Source organism: Brienomyrus brachyistius, chromosome 14 (genome assembly GCF_023856365.1).
Source record: "Brienomyrus brachyistius isolate T26 chromosome 14, BBRACH_0.4, whole genome shotgun sequence".
Classification (NCBI taxonomy): domain Eukaryota; kingdom Metazoa; phylum Chordata; class Actinopteri; order Osteoglossiformes; family Mormyridae; genus Brienomyrus; species Brienomyrus brachyistius.
The window spans coordinates 4,150,182-4,166,450 of NC_064546.1; the positions used below are offsets into that span (position 1 = coordinate 4,150,182).

The 16,269-nt window shown below is 43.9% G+C and overlaps 1 protein-coding gene across 3 annotated transcripts in view; it reads right to left on the bottom strand.

Moving 5' to 3' along the window:
• The window catches only part of bahd1 (bromo adjacent homology domain containing 1), a 67,003-nt gene extending 55,785 nt beyond the window's left edge, over nt 1-11,218 (bottom strand). For 2 of the 3 annotated variants that reach the window (XM_048974576.1, XM_048974572.1), the window contains exon 1: nt 10,645-11,218. The gene's annotated coding sequence lies outside the window, so the exon portion shown is untranslated. The remainder of the gene's footprint in view (nt 1-10,644) is intronic. The other variant, XM_048974573.1, reaches the window with a different exon arrangement.
• Nucleotides 11,219-16,269: the final 5,051 nt, after the last annotated feature.

A 16,269-nucleotide genomic window follows, 5' to 3' on the forward strand; every position in this document is an offset into this window, starting at 1 on the left:
ATTCTTGTGACGATGGCTTGAGCTGTAGGTCTCATAGCTACAGCATGACACAGATATTGACCCTTCGGCTTACAGAACGCAGCAGACCTGTATGCGATACCCGTATACAATCCTTTAATAATGCATGACTTACGCACAAAATTAGCTACCCAGTATCTATGCAACCAACAGCTAAAGGCCTGGCAAAATAACAGAAAGCATTTTGTAAAACATCAGCTAATAATAAGTCACATTTCTCTTAAAGACCTTATTTGAGAATCCGCACAAATAGCTGCTTATCGTTCATCAATTTGACCATGGCCACACTAATACGAGCTGTTCCACAGCAGATGCCACAGTACACTGGTTAATTGAGATCCAAGAACCAGATTACTTACTGCGTGCTGTGATAATTTGCAAATCCAAAACCCATATAATGTGCAACTAACACTAATTATCAATGAGCAGGACCACAATTCTCTTTGACATTATTTCTTTACACAAGGTCTCCTGTGGCCATACAACCCCGTGTCGGCTCCATGCGAAAAGTGGGGACTCTCACTCTGCAAGCGACTCAATAAATGTTCATTAGCTGGTGAGTTAAGTCTCGAACCCCACACTACACACCACGAGGACCCAGCTGGTGCAGCTCTGCGGGTCAGAGATCTGTGGCCTTGTCACAAAGGTTATGGGGTCAAATCCCATAGTCAGCGGAGCTATCATATCAGTTGGACCCTTTAGCAAGGCCCTTAGGCACAGCTTCCCCAGGGACACCGACCGACCCTGATCTCTTATCCTGCTCGGAAATTGCTTTGGACAAAAGCATATACTAAATAAATGTAAAATTCCCACGATTTCACAGGGACTTCAAGTGGCGTTCATTCATAAAGTGAATTGAATTTATGAATAGCATTGTATGATGAAATGTAAACAGACACTAGATGTAACCTCAGCTTGCTTTTGCTACACAACCTGGCATTTTCAAAAGGACACCAACGTTATAAATGAAAAGTGCTTAAAACGACCTTCCCTTTACAAATTTATATACCTAGATAATGTATTTAATAACAAATATATGACTCCCGAGGCCTATATACACAAATGTCGTCAGGGACTTTGCACCTTTAGGCCAGACACATTTATGCAAGTGTTCCAGGGTGGAGGAGGGCAGTCAGAAAGCTGACCTCTGTCTGTCATTGCTGAGAGGGGAGGGGGGAAGAAAAAAAGAAAGAAAGAGTCACCAGCCTCCAGCGAACATCGCAGAACAACTGTACCAGTGAACGTCAGAGTCGCTGCCAGTTTAACACGCAGCAGACAGAATCCTGACAGACGGTCCCATGCGGCTGCCAGGAAAGGAGAGGGAGGGTACAGGCAGACGAGGCAGCGCGTGATGCTCCTCGGCGGCCTTCTTCACACAAAGCCGCTTAAAACTCCCACCCACCCGTACAGCTGCGGAGTCCCAGGGGAGGGAGGCAGGTCAAGCAGCCTTGCTCAAGGGTATAATAGCCGGGTCAGTCTTGGGAGTCTAACCTAAGTATGTGAGTCCATGTCTTTATAATCAGTCTAATCTCTAACAGTCAGGTGACACTCACAGCTGGAGAATACCTAGTAAAATCTGTAAATGAATTTAAAAAGGTAGAAGGTTACAGATTAATTTCCACCAGAATAATGATTTTTATGACAAAAAAAAGCAGTTCTATGGTACATTTCCTTCAAATTTCTACATTCCTTTCTACCGAGAAAAGGTGACATGTGACTTGAACCCCCAGTGATTATCATGGCCTTTGAGTTAAACTGATAAGCTTGTTACTTAAGACTATTTGCACAAATGCAATGTCAAGCACCTCTTGAAAGTGATGAAATATTACACGCTCATGGTAGTGGGATTAGATGCTGATTTTATGGTTCCAGTTTATTAAGGAGAATAGGGCAGCGCAGTGGTACATCAGGCAGCACTGTGGTCTCGAAGCCCTGGGGTTGTTGGTTCAATTCTTCCCTTTCCGATTTAGTTTGCATGTCAGTGCTCTGAATATCTCCCAGATTGCCTCCCGCATCCAAAGACATGTGGTTTCTGTAAAATGGAGCTTGGTGTCTTTGTGTTTCCTGGGACAGACTCGCTAGATCCCAGCGGCGGATAAGTGACTCTGAAAACTGGATGGTATAAACCAGACCAGCAGTTCTCAACCCATGAGTCATGACCCAAAAGGTGGAAAAGGGTTGTGAGGCAGAGTTGGAAATATACGCATTTAAGAATCAGTGCGCTCCTATGCTGATCCATGATCAGATTTCCCAGCCCCAACACTAGAATTAACCTATATAAAACAGGTCTTGGATCTGCAACTGCTTAATGCAAAACTAGTGGACGCTCAACCAATCCAAGAAGCCAAACCACAGATGCTTCATTTAAAATTCATTGCACATCCAAACAGATTTGTGCGATAAGCACTGATTGACGTAAATAGCAGAGTGCGCTGTGTGCTTGATCATGCCGTTAATTTAAACTATAATTGATACAGGGTCACGACTGAGCTGGCATGGTAAAAATTGGGTCATGCTGCAAAAAAGGTCGAGAATCACTGAACTAGATGACTTCAATGGTGTATGCAAGGGGAGCTATGTACCTAAAACAAATGGAGGATAAAGGAATTTACACTTCTGCACTGAAGTTACAATCCAAAGAGCCACCCCCTCTCCACATTACCCTTTGAGTAAGTACATCATTAGAAGATCTACTTAAGAGTAATTATAATCTTTGTGATCCAGCCTCTTTTAGATTCCTATCAGCTGATGCCATGTGAGACAATTCTACTAATTACACTGGTTTCACCAAATATTGTGTCAATACACATGAAAACAACTTAAAGATAAAGAAAAACAAAAACAAAAGCATAACATGACTTAGGCTGAGCAGAAATTGATGTCTTTTTGAATTAAGCAGTGAACATATTTCTTCAGAATTAATTAAAATCCTGAGCAATTTCCTTCCAAAGGAGCTGTGTTTAGGGCGATGTGAAGGAGACCGAGAAGAAGAAAAATGACACCTCAGTCATAGCGAATGGAGTTAATTTGGCAAATCATCAGTTCCTTATGGGAGAATCTCATCTGCTAGCACTGGGAGCCCCTTAGGCAATGTCACACAGCTCTGAGTAATCAAGATTGCTCTTCACCTTTCTGTAACACCCAGAACTCATGGAAGGAAGATTCAGGTTGGAACCAGGAGATGGTGGCAGGGATCAGGCTGGAGGCATCGACAGGCCGGGGATGGGGAACTCACTCGGGTGATCATGGGAAATGAAATCCCAGAGTTCAAGGACCTCACTCTCTAGAGACTTACAGCTGAACCGACGGCCGCAAGGCGAAGCCGGCGTGGAGTGACGCGCTTAACCCCCGGCGTGCAGCACAGTCCACAGAGGGTGTCAGCTTCGGGCGGGGCCGGCCCATTACCCCGCGAGGGGAGCGATCTACCATCTGGTTTCTAAGGAATCATGGACACGCGTGTGGGTTTTGTTGAGGCAGCGGAGGGTGTGACAGCGAATGCCCCCAGGAATCACGCGAGTGCCGTTAGCCCTGTCTGATAACAAGGACGGACATACTGTAAGCAAATACTTGACACAACATGCCTACAGCACTATAGCTTTAAAAAGAGACCTAATATGCTCCAATAATGAGCAACTCCATTCAGCAGCATGTGTAGATGTTTCATTTATACAGTACTATAATAATTAGAAAGCTATTGGTCAATTAGCACTAAAAAAGCAACCTGAAACTTAGGCTACGTTCACACTGCCATGCTGAAGTGACTCAAATCGGATTTTCTGCCTTAATGTGACACAGATCTGATCTTTTCAGGGCTGTGTGGACACGCAAATCTGATCTTTTCAAATCAGATTTGTGTCACTTTCATATGTGGTACTAAATCGGATACGAATCCGATTCGCGGCCATGCGACCTGAATGTGAACGCTCAGATCGGAATTCATGTGGCTTTTTGCTTATACGTATGTGCTGACATCATCAGCCTGCACCGGCAGGCTCGTACCCACACATCTCTTGGTGCAGCAGTTCCAGCAATTTCTGCGAAAGCAGAAAAAGCTAGACGCCTGACTTTTTTTCTCCTTCACTGTTCACTGTTTGTCGTCCTCCAGAGCAAAGTGTGATACATGCGTGAGCTACTAACACCTCCATTTTTAATGCCATGAGTCGTCCCACTGATATGACGTTTTTTGTTGTTGGTGATGCAGTTAACCCATATAAAAACGTATCAAAGTGCGCATTCGTGACGTTTCGGAGGACCAATGCGTTCACATTACATTCAGATACAGGTCACTTGTAGTTATGAATGTGAACCGTCAAGAAAGACAAATCCGGAACTGAACGATGTGGCTGGCAGTGTGAACGTAGCCTTATTTACTACCAATGAAAAATCATGACTTTCAACATTTAATATCATTATAGCATTGGGTCCACAGGTGCAAGAGCAAGTGAAGGCAGTCTTTCCTTTTGTTTTTTTGCAAAGAAGTAGTTTTTGATCACAGTTTAAGGTCTGCGAACTGACAAGCTTGGCAGGCACAATGAGACACTAGGAAGGGTGAGAAAGCAGAGGGCAGGATCTGCGAGAACCTCAGCTATCTTGAAGGACCAGCCACGTGTTCGAACAGTTACACAGCAAAATGCACGGATTTTGCGTGCTCTGCTCTGCCGTGTCGTTGGGGTCTTCGGGGTCCCGCCTGTCATTCAAAGCCATTTCTGAATCAGCCAGACTGTCAGTTTGCCTATGTGAGCATGGGCCTCTGTGAAGCAGCGGCATTCCCTCCAGGGTGTCCCCGGTCCTGTGCTCCCTACGCCCCCAGAATAGGCGAAATGGCGAAACACAAGTCTGTCCTGGAAAAGCGACTACAAGCCACCTGGGTAATATATAACGCGGAGGCTTTATAGACCGTACCAAATAAGCTGCAGATAAATCTGACAAAATAAACCAAGTGAGGCCTCATATTCCATAATGAATCCCCTGTAAAATGATGTTACGGACACCCATAAAGTAAAGGCGTCCCAAGAAATGAGGGACGCCAGTTAACAGGAAGTGATGCTTTACGAGGGGGGGCTCAGCGCGAGGTGAGGGAAGACGCTCCCTTTACTGACTCGATGTGGCCTACATCCGCGGAAGCGTTCCCGTGGAGACGGCAAGGTCAAAAAAGCCCCAGTCAGCCTCCAAATTTATCGTTAGAGCCACAGAACACCCAGCGGCTGACAGGTCGCCCTGTGCGGGGGTGGGGGGTGGGCTCGACGAGACAGCAGCTTAATTACAATGAAAAAGGCGTTGGGGGCATCCCACAAGCTGGGCCCCCCCTCCTACCATTCCCCTTGTTATCACGTCTCTCACCCCCCCACCCCAAGCTGGCGCGACTCGCGGTCACTGGCACCGTCAGGCAAACCGGAGCTCTACTTGGGACCTGCCTGTGTTTGAAGTGATGGGGGGGGGGGGCGCAGTGTCACCAATTAGGGCGGCCCTTACCTGGGCTCTCTGCCTCCATCAAAGCTGTGGAGGCTGTTGCGTAATCAGAGCTCAAAGCTCACGCAGCCCTCAGACAGGACCTGGTCATGTGGGCGGGGGGGGGGGGGGGGGCTTTTGAAAGGTCCCTCTATGGTCCCTTATGCCACCAACACTGGTGGCTCAGACATGCAGGGGAACATGGGGATTAGGGACAGAAATGTGAATATATATATATACACACACACACACACACACACACACACACAACAGGCAAAAGAAGAAGTTAAAAGAGCACTTTTGGATCTTAACCAGAACGGGAGACACAATCACAGGACACACACACACACACACAGTAAAATTACCAGTGGATGTCAGCCAACCCTACATAAATACACCTGATAGAAAGGCCCCTTTTTGTGTGTAAATTTGGCATAAATCAGTTTGGGATAAAAATCACACGCCCCCCCCCCCCTAATGTATTCCCAGGGAGCGGCTCATTCGCGCGACCCGAACAACGTCACGGTGCCACACCGTAACGACCACCTGCCTGATTTCGCCGAGCCCAGCCCATCCCCTGCCAGTCATCTCCAGTTTGCGTAGCTGGCAGGAACGGGGGTGGGGGGTGGGAGTGATGCATTATTCATCTGTGCCTCCACGGGCCTGTCTCACCGTGTCAAGGGTGCCATAAATCTCAAAGAGGGGGAAACAAAAACAAAAGATTTGGGAAAAGTTGCCACTTGGCAGCTAATTTAGCGCGAACAGAGGCTTTCATGCTCAGACGAGAGGCATGCAGAGGGGAAACCAGCCCAGCGACGCAGCTCCACCACAACGTTTTTATCATATTAATCCCAGTGACACAGCGAGTGACTGAAGCACAGCAGCAGTGACCTCCTTGTGTCACCCGCCTACCAACCCCCCCCCCCCCGGTTGGGGGTGGAGGGGTTACGATCACACACGGGGAAGCCCACGTCTCAGAGTCAAGAAGGCCGTGAGCACCCCCCCCCCCCCCTTAATTAGCCAGCGTGATTTTCTGACATTTGATTAGCGTTCATTGTTAGGAAACACTTTGAGAAACAAGTGGCAGCATCAATGAGAAGCGCGGGGGGGGGGGCATCATTAATTCAGCCTCGCTCGCCGCTACAGCAATCTGAAGGTGACTGCAGGTGAAGGGGGAGCACCTTGGGAATGAGAGCCACTTACCGCTGAGGGATATACCCACAATACCCTTCTCCCCTGGGTGGGGGGGGGGGGGCATTTAGCAAGAAGCGATCGGGGGGGGGGGGGGGGGGAGAGCAGGGGGGATCTCAGAGCAACACCTGGTGTGTTACCTAATCGGGCAGCCCCGTGTACTCAATCACAGATGTAACACAATCACCCCATTTTCACTCAAATGAGACCCAATGAAGACCATTTACAGCCACCCCCCCGGAGCACCGCCCCACCATCTGAAAGTCATAACCTACATACAGATGGTGGCAATCTGCATGGGAAAGGAGGTAGACAGCAGACGAATTACCCAAATTAATCCTATTTAGTGAGTTTTGAGGTTTTGAAAGATATTTTATTCAGCACGTGCGTCAGATTAGACATCTTAAACAAAGCTTGACGTAGTCACAAGGCCTATGACATCACAACAACTGTGCCTATGTCTCCCCAAAAATCAACCCCGACACTCTGACCATGGCCAAGATGTAGAAGCCATTCCTGCTGAAGTTACAGACCACTGGGAAGCTTTGGTGACTGTCAGCAGTACACTAGACATTGAATTTACAATTCCTTCATTTACGTTTTCTTTATTTAACAGATGCTTTTATCTAAAAGTAACACACAACTGAAAGGAGCATCAGGCAGAATTGGGGGATAAGGCCCCAACTGAAATACCTGGGATTTGAACCAGTGACCTTCTGATTATAGGTTCAGCTTCCTGTTCTGAGCCACCCACGGTACAGCACTGTCGTGGTATTGGGATGCTGTCCAGGAGGCCCCTTGCTTTGTACCCTCTGCTTATTGGGACTGGCTACAGGCTCAGCAGAGTCCTCTACAAGGGGAAGAGTTATGGATGATTGATGGGGCTTTGATGAGCAACAGCAGAGTCACTGCAAAACCTGTGTAAGATATACAGCTGCTCTCTGTCCTTTGATCTGGGGGCGGGAGTGTGATAAATATTTATCAGTAAATGTGGTTGGGGATTTTAAAACCAGTATTTCATCAAGGGGAAAGACAGCACCTACACCTTACCCTTATGCTCACAAAAAGTGGGATCTGCAGAAATTTTTGTAGATAACTTGTGTATGTATGTGTGTGTGTGTGTGTGTGATATATATATATATATATATATATATATATATATATATATATATATATATATATATATATATATATATAAACAGCAAATCCACTAGTTAACTAGTAAAAAACAACCCAAAGAAGCAAATCTGAGTTTTAATGGTTATCAAACTATATTCACCCGTTCATTTGGGACATGGTTTTGACATTTGTGCTCCATATAATTACTAAAACTAGTGTCTTAACTTAAATGTTGGCATCGTTTAACCAGCTAAGCACTACTGAGCTGTCAGCTGATTTCTGCCTAATGCACAGCACGAAAAAGTACTTCAGTGGGATTTTTGAAGGTGTAATTGTACTTAACACAGAAACAATATCCCTTCATTTCTGCCTCTTGAAAAGAAAGACCGTCAAATGTAACTGCGAATTCATTACTTCGCAGTTTAATTACTTCATAGACTCTGAAGTTTTAAATGTAATCTATGCTAGTTTAATAATCAGCACTAGGTTCCAAAAAGAAGAAAGATCAGAGGAGATGCATTTTTTTCTCTTGTTATTCCCCAAAAAGAGGGAACTTAACTTGACCTAGAGGGCTTATGGCTTTGAGCAGTTAGTACATGAAACATGGAGCACAACGTTTCTTAATTAGTGCAACATGTGTAGATTGTTAAGAGGCCAAAAGGAGTCAAAACCAGCAGAGACAGGAGCAGAAGCAGATATTACTTAAATCGCATCTTTAGCATTATACAGATGGGCTGGTTGTATCATGTGTATCATTACTTTACATGTATCCATAACTGTTTATGAAACCCTGGAGCTTATCCCAGCCAACGCATAACACTGGGGACAACCAGCATGGCATGCCAGTCCATCAGAAGGTGTATACTCAAACACAACAGACATACTGTAGTTATAACCATGCGACACTAATTGACTTAAACTACCCTCATGGAGATGAGGGTAGGATTCATACCCACATCCCTAGAGATGTGAGACTCAAGTGATAAACAATAAAGACACATCACAGCAAAGCACAACCAACAACAAATAACCAAAGTACAGGAAGATCACATCACTGATGGCTAATCAGACGGAAACTTAAAGGACTCTTTTATTCTCAAAGCACAAAAGAGACTTTCATCATAATATTCAGACACATTTCAGTACACTGACACTGACAAATGCAGACCTCACAGAACTGATAGATACCATGAGATTTAACCCCCTCAACCACCAGGACACCTAGGGATCAACTAGTAACCTTATTATTTACATGTGAGTTCCCAGCTAATCAGTTTCCTTAACAAACGAAACTTATTCTCTCTTCACCACTCATCACTGTCAAAACCAAGGCAGAGAAGCACGCGGAAACCCAATCTCAAAACGGTCCCAAAAATAGCTCTGTTCACAAACATTTTTAATACAAACCAAATATGAAACAGCTATCCAACCAAAACACTTATATTGACTTAAGTTATTAATCATTTCTTTCTCTTATACCATGATATTCATAAGGCATACAGATGATAAAGCACACAGCAAATAAAAACCCTTTATTACATGCCTTTTGTGCATGGACAAAAAAATCGAAGATCAAACTTGGATTTCGTTTCCATTATTACACGTTGAGTCTTGGACAAGGATGATACCGTTTTAACCACTCAAGCCCCCACACAGCATTTATGTACTTAACCGAGCGGCAAGGATATAACTGGAGCATCAACACAAAACTGTATCAAACTGATTCAAATGTGTAAACGCTAAAATTTCAGGAAAAAAATAACTTGCTGAATACGTTCGCGGTCACTAAGCACCATACCTACAAGCCTAACATTAACATTTTCTGGTTTGTTAATAATCGGATATTTAGAACGGCTGGTACAAACTTGGGATATTTAAAATTAAAATGTTCGGTAATGTTTGTGTTTACCCAATCTGTCCACAAGCCATTAGCCACCGCTGAAAAAGGACACTGCATTCGTTCAAATGTCTTTATAAATCCACTCCTTCTTCTATCAATGTTTTCCAGTTTTCCTTCGCACAAAAAACTTAAAAATACCTGAAAGTTGCAAGACTCAAGCGACTGCACAAAAACAGGTTCCGTGATTCATACATTAAATTTCCACGGAATGACACCTACGTTTAATATCATGCAACTATTTTCCCCGGGTTTAATTTTAGACACGCGCGAAAACGGATGTATGTTCTATAAAAAACGCCGCATCAATAACATCAGATATATAAAAACACATTAGTTCATTTTTAAACACTAATCAGATCTTCTGGATCGAAAGAAATCCGCCGATCGCTGCCATTCAGACCTGCCCGTTCTTGGTGTGATCACGCATACATTTCTGCACCCCACTTCCCTTCGCACGTCAACGGTTAGGCAAAATAATGTAATCCAACACAAAAACACACCAAAGGCTGTTATTTATGGTTAAAATCTACCACCTACCCACCACACAGTGTTTCAATGACCAAGTCCTAGCAACGTCTTTACAACATTTCTCATATTTATTATTCCCACCCCGAATGTGACATTATAACACGACAACCAAATAAACTTGAAATATTTCCAACCAAAGATCTATGCATACGTATAGCATTTTCATACCTAGCATTTTCCACAACACTGGAACACAGTAAATTACACGACCCAAAAAAGAAAACATCTACCTCCCAGAAACCATCTACTTAGACAGCTCTCACACACAAACCACTCCTTCGCACATCTTGTCAAATTAGTTGCTCTGATCACAAGTACGTCGCTCCGAGAAGCGTGGAAAACATCGCAGGGACATGGATCACCAAAGACAATGCAAAGACACCAAAACGCATTTAAAAAGTTCGAACACAGTAACTAGCACCACAAACGAGTGGACTCACCCTGATCGGAGCTCAGTGATAACAACGATCACTTCCCGTTCAGTGATCTATGGTTCACAGTAGCCAAGGCCAGTTTATGAAACCAGACAAGTCTGCTCCTGTTGTTCTCCTCTGCCGAATCGTGCGATATTGTCGGCGATCGCACCGCTCCTCTGTCTCTCCGTTACGCCAAGTGAAAATATTCCCAAAATTAGGAGAAAAAATTAGGAATGAGCGATCCTCGCAGAGGTGTAATTCACTAATTATGTAAAAGTGAATTCAATCCATAGGCAAGCCAGTTGCTGGCTACTCACCGCACCGACGACCGGACAGTTAGTTACATTGCAGCAGGTACCGCATGCATTAGATATTTTCTATCACATATATAGTAGCATGTGCGTAACTGCAATATCAGTCCTCTGAAAAAAATGATCTATTCCAGATCGCCACGTCCCTTACAGATCCTAACGCCTTGGGATCTATAGGGGAAGATCGAAAAAATATATATATATGCCGCGTAGTTAGGAGTGAACCACACTAAAGTACAAGCACTTTCTTTTCACGCTGCTTTTTTACATAACAGCATCATCCTCTCTGTGTTGTCGCATCACATGCTAGGAAAACATGGAGTTTCTTAAAGGGCCACGAACCTTCCCGACACACGCGTTACCTTGTCAGTGTAGACAAAAATAGGGGGTGAATTTGTGAAACGTATACCTGAGCGTAAGTTTTAATTACATTGCTCACACTAAATGTTCATACTAAATTATTCGTCGATTGTAAACGCAGACAAAATGCATCTCTTTCTCACGGGTGAATCATAATTACACATATGGCAGAAGACCCACTTCAAGGAAAGGGGAACCAATGTTTGCCTGATGAAAATGACGTTATGAATAGTCGGGGGTGGTCGTCGCGATCTTTTTTTCCTTTTAAAGACTTCTGGAAAGTTCGCATTGGCTTTTAATGGTCCATCTGACAATGACAACACTGCGTATATTTAGGTGAGCGGATGTGTGCCAATATGTTTTGGTGGCACCGGGAACCCATGCCCTGCCACATGGGCGTGGCACTAACAATTTCAGCAGAGCCATTGCAATTGACAAACATCGAGCTCTCTTTTGAGTCATCAAGCACTGGATTGTTTTTAATTATTGCCCACATTGTTCAAACTCACTGTGAATCCTATTAGAAATCAAAAGAACCAGTTAATCAAGCATCTCGTGGATTCTCGAGGTAATGTACATGTTACATAAGTTGTCTAGAAACGAGTCATCTATATTTGTTCAGTTCTGTTGAGGAATAATGCTGTATCCTTCAACAACAACAATGACAATAATAATAAAGATGATTAAATAAATAATCATACTACTACTAATAATAACAATAGAAATATTTTGACCTTGCGGGTCATTACCTCAAGAGAGTATACCTGAGTTATCCAGTTTACGTTACGAAGTTGTATCTACTGGACTTAATAATAAGGGTTATAAATCGCAGCTTGATACGGTTCTGTTATCAAATGTCAAATGTGCGTGCAACAAACGGGGAAAAAATTGTGAACAATCTGGTTTAATGTGCTTGCCGTTAGTGAGAACAAACCGAATCAATTTATTTGAAAGGGGTGGTTAAATCCATCTCCGTATTAATGTGTCCAAAGATACCGCTATCAATTACATCTCCGGTCTTTAGCACTGATAACGCGCACTCGCATAGCTCAAATATTTTTTGCAGGAACTAAAGAAGTTCAGGGTTGTGGGTTTGAATTCCATCCCAGCGTGTATGCGGAGTTTGTATGTTCCCCCCATTTAACGTGAGTTCCCTCCCCCAGTATAAAGACGTAGCGTTTATATTATATTATATGTTATAATATTGCTCATATTGTGTGGGTGTACATCGCTGCAGTGTATTGGCACCCAGTCCTAGGTCTGCCCCTGCCTTGTGCCCTGTGTTGCTAGGGATAGGCTCCAGACCACCTAAATAAGCAACTGGAAGGTGGATGAAAAATGGAGGTTCGATTCAATTACCATATTGATATAGAGACTTACTCTATTAGATTTTTATTCCATTTCCTTCAGCTTGACCACACTTATGGTTTACCAAGCCATTTGATTATTTGCCCTTTATAGAATAGCTGGGGCACTGCTATAGCTCAAATGGAATTGAGATCATTTACAGGCTGTCCTTCAGCATTAAGTGCAGACTACTGCACCTGTTTCAGGCTAAACGAAAACCTTGGACAGTATGTGCAATATCCGGTTCTTCAATGAAATAATTCTATACATAGACTTAATCAGATTACAGAGGGAAAGTGCATTATTATGAGGTTAAACAAATGAATATAATTTGAGCTCTACGGGCTGCCATAGTCGATTACCTCTACTGGGTAATTGGACTAACAACTCTGAGGATGTTTTGTAAAATGTTATATTAGGTGTGAGGCAGGCGCTAGGTGAGAGTGCATTTGCACCAATTACCAAAGCAGGCTTCTGTCAGATTTATGGCAGAAATGTCATAATGTCAGAATGCGGTTGAATTTACAAATCATAAACATTACAAAGTGTTAGCATTTGGCTCCAGGCCCCGTATATCGTTTTGACGCATGCCTATTTCCACCTACCCTTCTATATTAAAACAGCCACAACTTCATGGATTGTTTTCATATTCTAAAAATACCCTTATATTATATACGGTGCATACACACTGCAACAAGCACGAAACCAAAGTTACGCTAGTTAGCTCACTAACGAAAAGGGGGGATTTCTTTGCTCTGTTATCACACTACAATGAAGCTTCAGAACATGGACCTACACCCCTTTAAGCTGTAAATAGCAGACTATCCCTAGTCGCTAACAGCAAGCCTCACTTCACAGTCTGTAATTAGCCTCTGTAAGCCCTGTCTTCACATGTCAGAAGGCACTTCTTTATGACTTCCTTTCATAGTTACACAGTATTAAGAGAACATATAAATAATAATCTTTCTTCTGAAAAAAGAACGTGTTAGAGTAGAATGGTTTTATAGCACTTTGTGTGCAGGGCGTCCCCTGCTTTTTGCCCTGTGCTGCCTGTGATTGGCTCCCGGTTTGCCATGGCTCTGCACCAGATAAGCAGTCAGAAGATGCTCGAATGAATGTGGTTTTACAGAAGCCAAACAGAACAGTGTTGCCTCAGGCCTCCAAAGTTGTTAGGCTTCCTGGTCGGATTTTCTGGGGTTTTTTTTATTTTTCTCACACCCATGATCACATGGGTTTTTTTCATGGTCTTCAGTTCCCTTAAGTGATTGTGAACCTCCTCTTAGAGTCAGTGCGTCCCCTCCAGTGTGTATCCCAGGATCACAGCGATGCCTCATGGAAAAGTGAGTTCTGGAAAGGGAGTGCCTCGGTTTAACAGCAGAGAGGCGGCTGAAGAGCTGATTCAGCAACACAGTGCTACCTTGCAGGTGTGCACCTAAAGTTGGGGGGGGGGGGTGCACTGTAGATGTGCAACAGCGTGGGCGGGGAGATGATCACGGGGATGCCTGTTGAAAGAGCAAGGTCATTTGGGGATTTATTGAGTGCTTGCGTAGGAAATAAAGTCAATGGCAAGTTAGAAAAAGAGTGAGTAATACTGAGAAAGCCATTAAAATGAGTGGTGGGTCTTTTCATCCAAGCACTCAGAATCAAAAAGGCAGCAACTGTGTGAGCAGGGGAGGAACGAATTGTGCCAGAGAGATTCAGGGTTAAAAGGCAGGCACATATTTATTTATTTGTATTTTTTGGCACTTGAGTCTCCGTCAGTGGAGCCGAGCATTCTTAAACAGCGCAGTGGCGTTTCATCAGAGCGAAACAGAGAGACACAGAATTCCGATAGCGGAGAGACAGGAGGGCTGCCACACTCAGGCGTTGTGTGTCTGCAATGCAGCTAGCCAAGAAAAGCACAAAAGCGCAGTTGCTGCATTTTAAAAAAGGGATGTCAATGTAAGAAATGTGGAGGAAAGGATAGAGAACAAAGGATAGACAGCTGGGCTATAATTAAAATGAAAAAAAATGCCCGGGTGCCAAACGTACACATGGCTCCACCAGGTAGCAGTACATTTGCAGCTCCTGGGGGCTCCTGTCCAGGTTCAGGCTGCATCTTTGCCCCACAGAGTGACCCTCAACCCCAGAAATGGATTTTCTGGTTCACTTCTTGCGACACACAGCTTGGCGTTAATTAACGTCGGTGTCGCCCACCCCCCCGTGCCCCGATGCAAGTAACGGACTGAATGCATCAGACGCCAATACCAGGCTGCGTTAGTCTAACATCAGTCAGCCATTACCTGTGTCATAGAAATTCACCGTTACGTGACCAATGCAGAACAACCATGTTGAGTAAGATGAGCAGTGTGAATATGTACAAATTACCATTAAGCAAATGCAAAGAGAACACAGAGACAGTATTTCTTGTAATTAGACATCCATTCCCTCCCCATTACTAATTATGCTTTCATTTTACCGTTACCGTTCTCATAAATTACCAGTAAAATTCCCACAGACATTTAATTAGTATAAACTATTAAAAAAACATTGCCCTGTGCCAATGCAGATTAATTATTAATATTCCATTATTAAGTATGGGGAAATTTCCCACGGAGCCATATACAAACACATTTATCAGTGCAGATTAGTGAAAGGCCAGGGGCTCTTGCAGCACGTACTATTGATGCAAGTGAAGAGTTCTGGATTCTCTGCATAGTGAGACATAGCTCTTGTGTACTAGACTGTACTGTCCAGTCTTTTATTAGTTGATACATTTTATTGTGCAATCATTAGCCAGTTTATTCCCTTCTAGGAATCATTTTAGTTCGGTTCTTCCACTCCCTCAGACATATGTCATAAGAAGGCCAGATTACCCACCACAATGGCAGGTTTGGGACTAAAATATCAGGACCCTACTGTTCCAAAGTCTTGACACTTTCACACTTATATATAGTATGTGTGACACACATATATAATACATATATATCCACTATATATATATAGCCACTGTGACTCATTTTTTAAAAAACATACTTTATGTGAGGCAGAAAAAAGCCGAAATTTTAAACGATAATTCTTTTAAAATAAAATTCTATAGATTAGTATTGGGAAGTAGTACAGAATTTCTGGTTAAAGGCAGCAAGTAATGCAGAAGAAACGGCTTGCAAACAGGCAGAGACAGAAGTGGAGGGTTTATCTTTAACAGCATTCTGATAGCCCATAATATCAGTGCTCTCAGCGATGGGGGGGGGGGGTCAGTTGAAATTGCAGGGCAGCCAAGCGGTAATTAAAGGTCTGCGCTTTGACATGCAGGGCTTTGCTGAGCAGTACAGCAGCCCAGCTCTGGAAACCCGAGGGCCCCGCCCACTGAGCAGGACGTCATCTGACTGACGGGGGGGGGGGGGGGGGGGGTCGTCGGGGAGGTGTTGGTACTCTCAGAGAAATGAGGTATGCAGCTGTGCGCTAATTAAGCGTGTACCTTCCCCCCACCCTGAGTCATTTGCTGCAAGAGAATAAGCGTATGTGTACGGAAACACAGACGCTGAGTGGGCACTATTTAATACATTGTGTGTGTGGAGGACTGGCAAGGGAATCCACCACCCAGTGCTTCCTGGGATGGACTACATGCTACCCACAATCCTTTGCTGCA